This window comes from Pelophylax lessonae (genome assembly GCF_965119305.1).
Source record: "Pelophylax lessonae genome assembly, chromosome: 3".
NCBI lineage: Eukaryota > Metazoa > Chordata > Amphibia > Anura > Ranidae > Pelophylax > Pelophylax lessonae.
The window spans coordinates 668,061,554-668,076,299 of NC_138770.1; positions in this window are offsets into that span (position 1 = coordinate 668,061,554).

Sequence of the window (14,746 nt, forward strand, 5' to 3'; positions counted from 1 at the left end):
TCTGAAAATATCGCTCTGTGTCACTGGCTGCTCTTATGGAGGGGAAATGTATACAAATGTCCAAAAATGTCTACAAGTTATATTTAAACACAGAAAAAAAAGAAAAAAAACCAATGAAGTTCATTCAAAAATTTTTTTTATAATAATGTAGCACTGCCCCCTTAAGGACTGCTGGATTTTCACACTTTTGGGTCCCCCTGGGTTACCATTAGCAACTTTGACATTCACTTGACTTCTTGGCTCAGTCAATAATTAGTCCAGGGGTATGTAGTTGTTTTGTGTTTTATTTTATAAATTAGGGATGGGAGAAGGGAATAGTGAGGACATCTATCTGTTGACACAGCAAGGCTGTTGATGCACCTTGCCACTTAGGTGGATTTAGGGTTAAGTCTCTTTCCAGATGACTTGATGAACTAGTGTTATCTTCAGGACACTCGCCTAGTATCTTCTTTCCTGACCACTGACACCCGTCCACTGACTGTCCTACTCCGGGGTGGCCCCCCTCAGGTCAGGCCCCTTGGCACGATCCCCTGTACTCACTATACTGTTTTTCTAGGGTCTCCAGTGTCTCCCCCTCAGTCAGCTTTCCTGGGCTTCTGGGTTCAGCTCCATTCCTATGGCCCTCAGTGCGACCTCCTGATGCCCCATGCCACTGCTACAGAGGAGGAGGCAGCCGTCACCCTCCCTCCGGGACTCCGCTCTCCAGCCAAAGACCCCGCAGCACATGTGCTCCTGGCTTTTATACAGTATCCCAGAATGCACAGAGGCAACCTACCCCTGCCAATCACCAAGACTGTGTATCCATTACCTGACCAATGGATACATAGTCAAAGCCTATGTATCCATTGGTCAGGTTTCCTCCCACTGTCCAACATGCCTCCCTATTGGACCAGTGTGAAACACTCTCTAGACTCAATGAATCACACACTGAGCACATTGAGCAGACCTCACTAACAGATCCTGCTCTGTTAGACAGAAAGCAAAATAGATTTCCCTGCTGCTCCTCTGATAGGCAGACAGAGCCAAAAAACTATACTCTTTCACTAGCACCTACCTAGGAGGGTGCTACATTAATATTTTTAAATGTTTTCTAATACAAGTCTTGTAAGCATCTGAATCTGACCTGACCTCAGCCTCTTGCAGTCCCCGTACAGCAGAGCTCAGACTGGGGGAACAAAAAAAAAAAGCACAACAAGCCAATCATTCTTTGCTGCAATGCAAGGAACATGCTGATAGGAGGAAAAGAGAGGAGTGAGCTATCAGCCTACTGCTTATCATTTCACTGTCCCATCACAGGTTGGGGGTGGAGAGGTGGCACCATGGTATTCCTTAGACTTAGCTCTAACATACAAGGCTACCAACCCAGAGCTGTGTACATTTCAAGACTGGATGGACAGAAATACAAATCCTTTGGCAGGTATATGGCTCCCATATACAAATGTCATCTGGGTATTAAAGTAAACCCTCACCTTGTTAAACAACCCATTCAGTTTAGAATAAAACATAAAAGACAAAACATTTGTACATTTGTGTATACATAAAAAAAAAACATTATTACTACCTTTTTATACCTTTTATATAAGTGATCACATACCCTCTGTTCTCTGCATAAGGATCTTAAGGAGCTGGGGGAGGAAAAGCAGCAGTACACTGATCTCCCCAGTGAATGGCTGTGTGTGTGTGTATTAAAATAGAAATAAAAGGTAAAACATTAGTGTATAGATATAAAAAAAAACATTAGATACCCCCCCCCCTTTTTTTATAAGTGATCACATACACTCTGTTCTTAGCTGCATAGAGAGGTGAGGGTGAAGAACAGCAGCACACTGAACTTTCCAGTGAATGGCTGTGCAAGGGGGGCATATCAGCACAAGTCTGATCATTGGAGGAGAGCAGGCTGAGTTCACAGCACTGCTAGAGAACTGGCCAGGCTGTGCTATTATGCCTAGTGTGGTCAGTTTTTGATTGGAAAGCAGAGGGACTGGCAGCAACGCTAGCAAGGGGAAGGAGGCCCTGATTGCACTATGAAGATCTATAAATCACTAGAGGGATCACCACCAGGAGTAAGGAGGTCCTGATTCCTCTATATAGATCTTTATATCACTAGAGGGCAGAGATGTATAGTAACTAAGTAGAACTACTTCACTACTGTACTTAAGTACCGAAAGGCGGTATCTGTACTTTCCTAGAGTAGAATTTTTTTCTCCTACTTCCACTTTTACTTCACTACATTTTTTTCAATCATTTCAATACTTCTACTCCGATATTTTTTTTTTGTGCTGCATAGTTACTCGTTACTATTATAAAAATTACCACTGCCAGAACAGTAGATGGCAGGTTTCATGAAGCTCAAAACATGTGTATTATCAGCGCATACGAAAATAAAAGCTACTGTATGTATAAATAAAAGCTGCATTTGAAATAATAAAAAATAATATGATGTTCAAACTTTTGACTTCTTTCTTTAATAACTACATAACACAGTACTTGTACTTTTACTTTCAGTACTTGAGAAGCAAAATTAAAAAAAAAAACTACTTGCAATACTTAAGTACAAAAAATGTTGAATACTTTAGTACTTCTACTCAAGTCACTTTTTGATTGAGCACTTGTACTTTTACTCAAGTATGGGTTTCGAGTACTTTATACAACTCTGCTAGAAGGATCACCATCAGAAGGAAGGAGGTCCTGATTCCTCTATATAGATCTTTATATCACTAGAGGGGTCACCAGCAGGGCGAAGGAGATCTATATGGCTTTCTGTTTAAGGCTCCGTTCACATGTAGGCGTTGGCGTTTTTCAGGCGTTTGTTTATCGTTTTTCAGGCGTTTTACAGGCGTTTTTATAGGCGTTTTTGCAAGCGTTTTACAGGCGTTTTTTTGGGCGTTTTTAACAGGTGTTTTTGGTGACCAATGGAAAAGCAGAGTGTTTTTTTTACAACATTTGCAAAGGAACCTCCCAGGGACCTCCTCCTCTGCATTGGACCTCCCAGGGACCTCCTCTTCTGCATGATCTTTTTTTTTTTCTGGTTCTGGACATGCTACAGAGCTGAAACTTCACAGGTACACTTTTTTAGACCCCCCAGACACTAAAATTAAAACTAAATCCAAAGAAATCTTTTTTTTTTTATTTTTTTATTTTTTTCAATAATTGGCTCTCTATCAAAAACGACAATTTTTAAGAACTTTTTTTTGCCTGATTCATAGTCCCTGGGGCATGATCCAGAACCCTAGGCACTTTTTAGGGGCATTTATTGGGTTTTAGGGCTTCAAAATGGTGTTTTTTGATTCCATATATATATCTACATTACGGTCACCTTGGCATAGCAGAGTCAATTTACCCTAAACTACATTACGGTCACCTTGGCATGGAAGAGTTTGGTCAGCCTGGCACAGCAGAGTCAGTTCACCTAAACTACATTACGGTCACCCTGGTATGGCAGCAGGCTACGGTCACCTTGGTATGGCAGGGTCTGGTCACCTAAACTGCCTAACTGCTGTTCTCCATGTTTCAGGAAAATGTGCTCACAGCAGAGGCATGCCAAGGGGGTGGAGAGCTGGGTGGAGAGTTGTGCTGTTTGAGCTTATCAGGAGCAACTAAACGCTTGTAAAACGCCTGTGAAACGCCAAATATCACTTTACATTGAGGTCTATGGGACAAAACGCCTGTGATCTGCCTAAAAAGAAGCTCAGGTACTTTTTTGAGCGTTGGGCATTTTCCTTAGGGCGTCAAAACGCTCAGATGTGAACAGGGGTCATTGCAATGAATGGGATTTGTCTTGTTGGGCGTTTTGAGAGCTGATTAGTGAGCAGAAAAATGCTCCAAAAACGCCCAAAAACGCCCACGCCTAAGGCTCCGTTCACATGTAGGCGTTTTGGGGCGTTTTTGGGGAGTTTTTCTGCTCTAGGATCAGCTCTCAAAACGCCCAACAAGACAAATCCTATTCATTTCAATGGCCCCTGTTCACATCTGAGCGTTTTGTTGCTGTTAGCAAAACGCCCAACGCTCAAAAAAGTACATGAGCTTCTTTTTGGGCAGATTACAGGCGTTTTCCATTGGTCTCTATTCAATCTAAAAACGCCTGCACAAAAAACTCCTGTAAAAACGCCTGTAAAACGCCCATAAAACGCCTGAAAAAACGCCTAAAAAACGCCTGTAATTAGCAACGCCAAGATGTGAACGTAGCCTTAGGCTGCATTCACATGTCAGCTTATAATCGCGGGCAGAACCGCCGCGGTTCCGCCCGCGATTCGGAGATTTATTGCAAATCGCCTAGCGTTGCCCGTTGATTTGCAATAGCCCCCCAAACGCCGAGCGATGTTGCCGCGATTTACGCCCGCCGAATCGCGGCAACATCGCGCAAACAAAATCGCGGGAAGCAATACGCTCCAAAGAAGCTCTTGTACTTTTTTGGAGCGTATTGCGTCCCCCGATTTTGTTTGCGCGATGTTGCCGCGATTCGGCGGGCGTAAATCGCGGCAACATCGCTCGGCGTTTGGGGGGTTATTGCAAATCAACGGGCAACGCTAGGCGTCCCGCGATTTGCAATAAATCTCCGAATCGCGGGCGGAACCGCGGCGGTTCTGCCCGCGATTATAAGCTGACATGTGAATGCAGCCTAAGAGCCTTAAGAGATTGTAGGAGAAATCTGAGCAGGGCGTTTGTGTGATTAATAAAGATGGTGACCTGTTAACAGTCTGTCTGCACTGCTGAACCAACAATTTCAATGAGGACACTTGAACTCTGTTTGCAGCCTCCAGAGAAATTTCTGCAGCACCCAGGAAAGGCGGCAATGCCCGGGTATCTCTGGTATGAAAAAGGTTCAATTCTTCTTACTATCATCTGGCCTGGATAAGGCCTCTCCTAAGAGACAGAGGGTCCTGCTGCTTAGCTCATTAGCTTCAGGAGGATTTACTCGACTCTGGGAACAGATTCTTCTTACACAGCTACAGTACAAGCCCCGGAACAGTATTTTAAGCGAACCACAAATGCTTTCAATGCGTCATTTTCACAGATGCTGGAAGGGAGTGGGAGAATCTATTCACCACTAAGCTGAGATAGTTAGCAGCACCCTGCAGATTTGGACCCTTATGCCCAGTACACACGATCCGAAAATCGGACGACGCTCCGTCCATTTTTGTTTGGTTGCTAGGAACTCTCAATTATATTCGCAAATGGGAGAGGTTACTTACAATACGAATTTTCTCGGACGATGATTCAAAAGCTTCCAGAATGCGTAACCACGTTGTAGCGTGTGAGGGGAAAATGATGTCTACTGCTCATGCGCTGTCTACTGCTCACCATTTTTTTCGGACGAACAACATACTGATAATACGATTATCGTACGATGTGTTATAATACGATCAAAATTTTTATGCTTGCACGACCGGATAATATCGGGTGAACTGTCCTGATCGCCACTCGTAAGCTGTGTACTAACGATCAGATTATCGCCCGATCCTTTCACAAGCGTTATTTTTTGTCCGATTTTCGGATCGTGTGTACGGGCCATTAGATAATGAAATGATTAGAAACCAGCTTATGGAAAAGACAACAAACCCAAAACTAAGGGATGGCACCACCTGCATGGAGTTTTCATGTTCTCCCTGTGCCTGCGTTTGTTCCCTTCAGGTACTCCGGTTTCCTCCCACAATATGTATGTGTATGATTGTTAGGGACCTCAAATTGTAAACTCCTTGAAGGCAGGGCCTGATGTGAATGTGAATTTGCTATTCGGTACTGCGCTACTTTAACTGGCGATTGCGCAGTCATGCAACGCTGTATCCAAACTAAATGTATATATCTTTTTCACACCAACAGAGATTTTTTTTTTTGGTGGTATTTGATCACCACTAGGTTTTTGTTTTTTGTTTTTTTGCGATATAAATAAAAAAGACTGAAAATGTTAAAAAAATCTTTTTTTTTAATCTTTCTGCTATAAAACGAAACCAATAAACAAATGATGGGGAAAAGGGAACAGCCATTTTATTTATCAAACATTTATTTATGATTATCAAACATGTATTTATGATTAAGCATATATATTGGATGTATATGTTGTGAGAAGTCATATTGTATAACAGCTGTTGTGTTCAAAAGCCATTTACACCTCCAGCTGTCTGATTGCTATTTCGACCTTTGAAGACCTGTTCGGCAAACAAGCCTTGGAAGTGATGTGAATGACCATCCGCATACCAAAGAATGTCACCAAAGACTCAAAAGGGACTTCAAAAGAATTTAGTTACCTAGGTGCCACTCACTTCAGAATGTATAAATTGTATTAGGTGTCCTAGCCAGCTAGAGCAATGGTTTTCAAACCAACAGAGTGTAATGTGACTGAATTGCTCTCCAAACATGTCTACCTGGTTACCAGCACATGGCCATAAGCAAATGCAACTTCTTATTTCCTCTTGGCTCACACTTCAATAATCAGTCCAGGGATATTTGGTTGTTTTGTTGTTTTTCTTTTATAATGGGGATAGGAGAAGGAGAAGGAAATAGTGGGATACTCCAATTAACTATTCACAGTATTGATGACTTCTATCTTCTCTACTTTGCTTTTACATGTGGAACAGCCAGGCTGTCGATCCATCCTGCCACTTTGGATTAATAGGAATTAAGTCTCTTGGTTCCTTCAAGACGACTTGGTGGACAAATTTTTATCTTGAGGACACTCTCCCTAGTATCCTCTCTCTCTCTGCTAACACCCATCCACTGACTATCCTATGAGCAGGGATGCCCCCCCCCCAGGTCAGGCCCCTTGACACGAGTCCCTGTACTCACAATACTGCAGCCACAGGGACTCCAGTGTCTCCCCTTTCAGTCAGCTTCCCTAGACCTCTGGGTTCAGCTCCTCTCAACAGCTCCTTTGGCCCTCAGGATGACCTCCAGCATCCACATGGCACTTCTACAGAGAAGGAGGCAGTCGCCCCCCCTCCCTCCGGGACTCCACTCTCCAACGAAAGACCCCGCAGCACATGAGCTCCTGGCTTTTATACAGTATCCCAGAATGCGCCCTCTGCCAATCATCAGATTATAGCTTAACCACTTGCCGACCGCCGCACGACTATCTATGTCGGCGGTCAGCCCCTCACAGGCAAACTGACGTAGGTCTACGTCGCTTGCTTGTGAGGGTCTAGGGAGCAAGCGCGCGCCCCCGGAGGTGCGCTCCCGCTCCCGCGTGGTCACGGACCCCCCCGCGCGTGTGCCCGGCGGACCCGATGTCCGCCGGCCACTCTGCGATCGGCGGGGGAGAGGGAGAAAGTTAGGCGGCTTGTGTAAACAAGCCGCCTGTCATTCTCCCCTGTGTATGAGAGATGATCATACGGTTCTACTATGTAGAACCGTTGATCACCGTTCATACAGCTGAAGCCACAGCCAATCACAGTAGAAAGCACGCCCCTAGGGACACACACAGCCCCTCCCTCTCAAATAAAGTTAACCCCTTCACTACCAGTGTATTTTTACAGTAACAGTGCATATATATAGCACTGATTACTGTAGAAATGTCACTGGTAACCCCAAAAGTGTCAAAAATGTCAGTCAAGGGTCCGATCTGTCTGCCGCAATGTCGCAGTACCGCAAAAAAAATTGCAGATCGCCGCCATTACGCGTTAAAAAAAAAACAACAAAAGTGACAAAAATCTTTCCCTTTGTTAGTAAACGCGATAACTTTTGCGCAAACCAATCAAAATACGCTTTTTGCGATTTTTTTTACCAAACATATGTAGCATAAAACAAATTGGCCGAAAATGTTAAAAAATTTTGATTTTTACATTTTTTTGGGGGGGAATTTCATATAAAAAAATGTGAAAAATATTGCTATTTTTGCAAAATTGACGCTCTTTTTTTGTTTATAGCGCATGATCAAAAAATCGCACAGGTGATCAAATACCACCAAAAGAAAGCTCTGTTTGTGGGAAAAAAAGGACACCAAATTTGTTTAGGTACAGCGTCGCACGACCGCGCAATTGTCCGTTAAAGTCACGCAGTGCCGAATCGCAAAATACCCCCTGGTCGTTTAGCAGCCAAATCCTCCGGGGCTTAAGTGGTTAACTCCATGCAGATAAAAAAAAAAAACGTAATGCAGTTGTGCGTATTAAAAAAAATAATTGTATGTATTTTTTAAATACAATGGTGTACATACCTAAATTTGATCTGGCCTCAGCCTCTTGCAGTTCCTGTCCAGCAAAGCTCAGACTGGGTGAGGAAGAAGCAACGCATGGAGCCAATCAGTCTCTGCTGAAATACAATGAACATTCTCATAGGAGGAAGGAGAAGAGTGAGCAGAGAGATGAGCTTAACAGCCTACTGTTTATCCTTTCACTGTACAATCACAGGTTGAGGGTGAAGAGGTGACACCACTGCATTCCTTAGTTCTAACATAAAAGGTTGTGAAAGAACTAATATCTGGGGAAAGAGGACAAAAACAATTAAAGAGTTTTTGAGGTCTCTAGTTGTGCTGATTAAACTGGCTGTGGCTGGCTGCTTGCTGCCCAGTGTTCCCAAGAGGGCAATAGAGTAGGTGATGTTCTTCACCCTACTGATGCTGTCCCAAGTGATTTGGAAATCTGGGTCCCAGTGTTGGGAAACATGGGGCCCCAGTATGATTAATGCTAAGCTGCTGTGTAGTGCTTGGTTGGAGCTCCCCAAGTGACCTGCGTGGAAGGGAGAGCGTAGAGTTTAGTTCGCAGATCTCAGACTGCCCTAGAAGAGGCTAGTGATCTATGTCCCAAGGAAGGAGTCTCCAACATTTCCAAACAAAGAGCCAGTTTATCTTCCTTTGGACTGAACTGTTTCCAGTGGAAATATTTTCCCTAGCATCTGTCAGAGCAAACAATGCCTCAGGCTTTGTGGTCAGTGGGAGCAAAAAAAAAAATGACATAGTACCCGGGGGACAGTAGGAGGAGGAATAGTGCTCCATCATTGGTATTAGTGGAAGGAATAGCACCCCATCATTGGTGTCAGTGGGAGGAATAGTGCCCAATCATTGGTGTCAGTGGGAGGAATAGTGCCCAATCATAGGTGTCAGTGGGAGGAATAGTGCCCCATCATTGGTGTCAGTGGGAGGAATAGTGCCCAATCATTGGTGTCAGTGGGAGGAATAGTGCCCAATCATTGGCGTCAGTGGGAGGAATAGTGCCCAATCATAGGTGTCAGTGGGAGGAATAGTGCCCAATCATTGGTGTCAGTGGGAGGAATAGTGCCCAATCATTGGCGTCAGTGGGAGGAATAGTGCCCAATCATAGGTGTCAGTGGGAGGAATAGTGCCCAATCATTGGTGTCAGTGGGAGGAATAGTGCCCAATCATTGGCGTCAGTGGGAGGAATAGTGCCCAATCATAGGTGTCAGTGGGAGGAATAGCGCCCAATCATAGGTGTCAGTGGGAGGAATAGTGCCCAATCATTGGTGTCAGTGGGAGGAATAGCGCCCAATCATAGGTGTCAGTGGGAGGAATAGTGCCCCATCATTGGGGTCAGTGGAAGGAATAGTGCCCCATCATTGGGGTCAGTGGAAAGAATAGTGCCCCATCATTGGTGTCAGTGGGAGGAATAGTGCCTCATCATTGGTGTCAGTGGAAAGAATAGTGCCCCAATATTGATGTCATTGGGGGGAATAGTGCCCCATCATTGGTATTATTGAAAGGAATACTGCCCCATCATTAATGTCAGTGGGAGGAATAGTGTCCCATCATTGGTCTTAGTAGGAGGAATACTGCTTCATCATTGGTATTAGTGAAGAAATAGTGCCCCATTATTGGTGTCAGTGGGAAAAATAGTGCCCCATTATTGGTGTCCGTGGGAGGAATAGTGCCCCATCATTGGTGTCAGTGGGAGGAGTAGAGCCCCATCATTTGCGTCAGTGTAGGGAATAGTGCCCCATCATTGGTGTCAATGGGATGAATTCTGTCCCACCCCTGGTGTCAATGTGAGGATTTATGCCCCACTGTTAAAATCAGTAAGAGGAAAAATGCCCCAAGGGCCGGATAAAGGCAAGTAAAGGGCCGCAGTTTGGAGAACACTGCTGCTCTCCAAGTGCAGGAAAATGTTGGAAATGTTATGCCAGGCATATTTTATACCTGCAAGCTTCCATGAGGCCTCTGAAAGCTCTTTCCTTGCAGACTGTGCCTTGAGCCTGCTCTCTGTATAGTGTCTCTCTCCTTTCTTCAGGCTCTTCCCCCTCTCTCCCTTGGCTCTCTTGTTTCATTTTCCCCATAGGGGGGCATGATTGCATTACCCGGTTACAGCTGAGTCCTCCACATGTTCTAACAGGTGGGGTAAATCCCGCTGGCTAATCACATTGCGGCTCATTCCTGGGCCTTTCAATCCAATGGCTGAGGGAGAGATAGGCTGCGACCATGCTTTTAGTGCCTAGGCCACTACCATTAAGGGGCCACTGGCCAGGGCTACATTCAGAGATTGTACAGTACCAACCTGTAGCGTTTACTCCTGGAGGGGCCACTGAGAATATACCCAGGTCTCCCACAAAAGTTCAGAGGCTGCAAGCCACAAGCACAGTTTCTATGCACACTGGCAATTCACCCTTAGTCTATGGGATATCCTTTTTTAATTTATTGCTGATTAACTTGAACAGGAGAAGGATTTAGGTCACAGGAAACTCCAAAACGGAATTAGCAATCAATGGGAGGACAAACCTCTTAGTGAAATAAGAGCTGGCCCACACAACAGTCCCAAATCAGCTCTTACTCACAATGTCCCAGGAGCTGTCTGCCACCCAGCATCTACAGGTAGATCCTCACTAAGGAGGATAAAAGATCCTCCTCCAGACCAGGACTTCAGGAAAGTGCCCTCCAGCAAAAATTATATCAGAAATCCCCTCCTGGCCTTCAGCCCAGCTCCTGCTGGGTCCCAGACTGGAACTGCTTGTCTCAATAAATATTTCCCAGGTGCAGCAGCCCTTGGAGAATTGGAACCCTCCCTGGGGAGGAAAGAAGACTCTACTCAGGCCTCCCAAACATTTATTTACCTCCCCAGCCACCTTCTGGATGCCTCCTTCCAGGGATTGCTGGAGCATGATAAATATTCCAGCTGTTTTTTTTTTTTTTAATGTCCCTGCTCTAAATTCTGGAAGTTTCTTCCAGAGGCAGGTGAGATAAATCAAACGCCTAGGTCAGGACCACAGAACAGACAAAAACAAACAATTGCTGCACCACTAATCACAGTGAAGCCAATACCTAAATATAACCTAGTAGCCTAACTAGAGGAGGGTGCTACAAACCACAATGAAAATGATTCATTCCATTCATTCCAGGGTTTTCAGTGAAGGGCACTGTTAATATGAAAGTGTAAAAGACATTTTATTTAGGCAATTGTCCAACCTTGTGGTAACAGTTTGGTGAAGACCTTTTTCTATTCCAACATGACTGCCCCCCCCCCCCCCCTGTGTACAAAGCCAGCTTTATAAAGACATGGTGTGACCAGTTTGGTGCGGAGGAACTCGAGTGTCCTGAACAGAGCCCTGACCTCAACCCTACTGAACACCTTTGGGATGAATTGGAACACAGATGTTGAGCCAGCTCCTCTCATCCAACATCAGTTCCTGACCTCATAAATGGGACCAAACTCCTAGAGGCGCCCTCCAAAATCTTGTGGAAAGTCATATTAATAGCGATGGAGGCAAGGGGGCAACTCTATCTTAATGGCCATGCAGTGGGGGAACAAGTCTATATTAATGGCCATGGAGAGAGAGGGGCATCGCTAAATGAATGGCCTTTGGGTGGGGGGGTATGTCTATATTATTAGCTATGTAGGGAAGGGGGGCATCTCTATATTAATAGCCATAGGGTGGGGGGACCAGTCCATGAAGGGCGTGGGGTATCTCTATGTAAATGGCCATGGGATGGGGAGGACAAGTCTATATTAATGGCCATGGAGGGAGAGGGGCATCTCTAAATTAATGGTCATGGGGTGGGGGGATACGTCTATATTATTGGCCATGTAGGGAAGGTGGGCATCTCTATTTTAATGACCATTGGCCATAGAGGGACAAGTCTATATTAATGGCTATGGAGGGAGGGGGATACGTCTATATTAATGGCCATGGAAGGAAGGGGGCATCTCTATATTAATGGCCATGGTGTGAGCAGATACATCTATATTAATGGCCATAGAGGGAAGGAGGGCATCTCTATATTAATGGCCACAGGTGAGGGGACAAGTCTATACTAATGTCCATGGAGGGAGCGGAATATCTCTATATTAATGGCCATGGGGTGAGGGGATAAGTCTATTTTAATGGCCATGGAGGGAAGGGGGCATCTCTATATTAATGGCCATAGGGTGGGGGGATATGTCTATATTAATGGCCATTAATGGCAGATGTAGAGGGCATCTCTATATTAATGGCCATAGGTGGGGGGACAAGTCTATACTAATGTCCATGGAGGGAGTGGGGTATCTCTATATTAATGGCCATGGGGTGAGGGAATAAGTCTATTTTAATGCCCATGGAGGGAGGGGGGCATCGCTATATTAGTGGCCATGGGGTGGGGGGATACGTGTATATTAATGACCATGTTGGGAATTGGAGCATCTCTATATTAATGGCCATAGAGTGGGAGACAAGTCTTTATTAATGTCCATGGAGGGAGTGGGGTATCTCTATATTAAAGGCCATGGGGTGAGGGGATAAGTCTATATTAATGGCCATATAGGGAAGGGGCATCTCTATATTAATGGCCATAGGTGGGGGGACAAGTCTATATTAATGTCCATGGAGGGAGCGAGGTATCTCTATATTAATGGCCATGGGGTGAGGGGATAAGTCTATATTGATGGCCATGGGGTGAGGGGATAAGTCTATATTAATGGCCATGGAGGGAAGGGGAGCATCTCTATATTAATGGACATAAGTGGGGGGATAAGTCTATATTAATGGCCATGGGGTGAGGGGATAAGTCTATATTAATGGCAATGGAGGGAAGGGGAGCATCTCTATATTAATGGCCATAGGTGGGGGGACAAGTCTATATTAATGGCTATGGAGGGAGCGGGGTATCTCTATATTATTGGCCATGGGGTGAGGGGATAAGTCTATATTAATGGCCATAGGGTGAGGGGATAAGTCTATATTAATGGCCATGGAGGGGAGGGGAGCATCTCTATATTAATGGACATAAGTGGGGGGACAAGTCTATATTAATGGCTATGGAGGGAGCGGGGTATCTCTTTATTATTGGCCATGGGGTGAGGGGATAAGTCTATATTAATGGCCATAGGGTGAGGGGATAAGTCTATTTTAATGGCCATGGAGGGAAGGGGGCATCTCTATATTAATGGCCATGGGGTGGGGGGATACGTATATATTAATGGCCATTAATGGCAGATGTAGAGGGCATCTCTATATTAATGGCCATAGGTGGGGGGACAAGTCTATACTAATGTCCATAGAGGGAGTGAGGTATCTCTATATTAATGGCCATGGGGTGAGGGGATAAGTCTATTTTAATGCCCATGGAGGGAAGGGGGCATCGCTATATTAACGGCCATGGGGTGGGGGGATACGTGTATATTAATGACCATGTTCGGAAGGGGAGCATCTCTATATTAATGGCCATAGAGTGGGAGACAAGTCTTTATTAATGTCCATAGAGGGAGTGGGGTATCTCTATATTAAAGGCCATGGGGTGGGGGGATAAGTCTATATTAATGGCCATATAGGGAAGGGGCATCTCTATATTAATGGCCAAAGGTGGGGGGACAAGTCTATATTAATGTCCATGTTGGGAGTGAGGTATCTCTATATTAATGGCCATGGGGTGAGGGGATAAGTCTATATTAATGGCCATGGAGGGAAGGGGGTATCTCTATATTAATGGCCATAGGTGGAAGGACAAGTCTAAATGAATGACTATAGAGGGAAACGGGGTATCTCTATATTAATGGCCATAGGTGGGGGACAAGTCTACATTAATGACTATGGAGGGAGGGGGGCAACTCCATATTAATGTCTATGGGGTTTGAGACACAGAACGGCCCTCACACCTCTCAGCCAGGACAAGAAGCCTCCATCTTCCATCGGGGACACGGAGGAGAGACAGAGAAGATCCTCACACAGGAGGAAGAGAAGCCGAGAGTTGGGAGAGATTTCCCCCTTCATGTCCGGTCACCGTGCTGGGAAGAGTCAGAAGTCACCCAACCATAGAAGAGTCATCAGAGGAGCTCCACATCAACCTCCAGAACAGGACACCATCAGCCAGGTACATCTGGGGGATTGAGTTATAGCACCCATTGACACAAGGAGCGGGACAGTACCATTGGCCACTTATCCATTGGATCAGCATTTCCCACTGGATTTATCCTGCGCTTGATTCACTTACTGTCTGGTAAGAAGCCATTTGTACCATACCACCGGGTGATGTTCTGGAAGGTATCTCTATCCATCTAAGATCAGAGTCATTTCTGCGTTCCACCTTATTAATTTTGGTAAGGAGGAACTCTAGCTGGTGGTGGGATCCTTTCATCCACTCTACACTGGACACATCACTTTTGATTTAGGTGTTTCATAAACACTTGGTGAAGATTAACATTGGACTTTCATGTATTCACCCTATTCACTGTGGACTGGAATTTATGTTTTTATGACCCACGGTCCATTTTGAGTCACTTGTTGCACTATTGAACTTTTTGGTTGATTTGTTAGTGCACTTTATTATATCATTTACATTGTATTTGATTTATTTTGCATTGTGACACACTCATTGCAGATATTTAGCGCACCTTTTTTT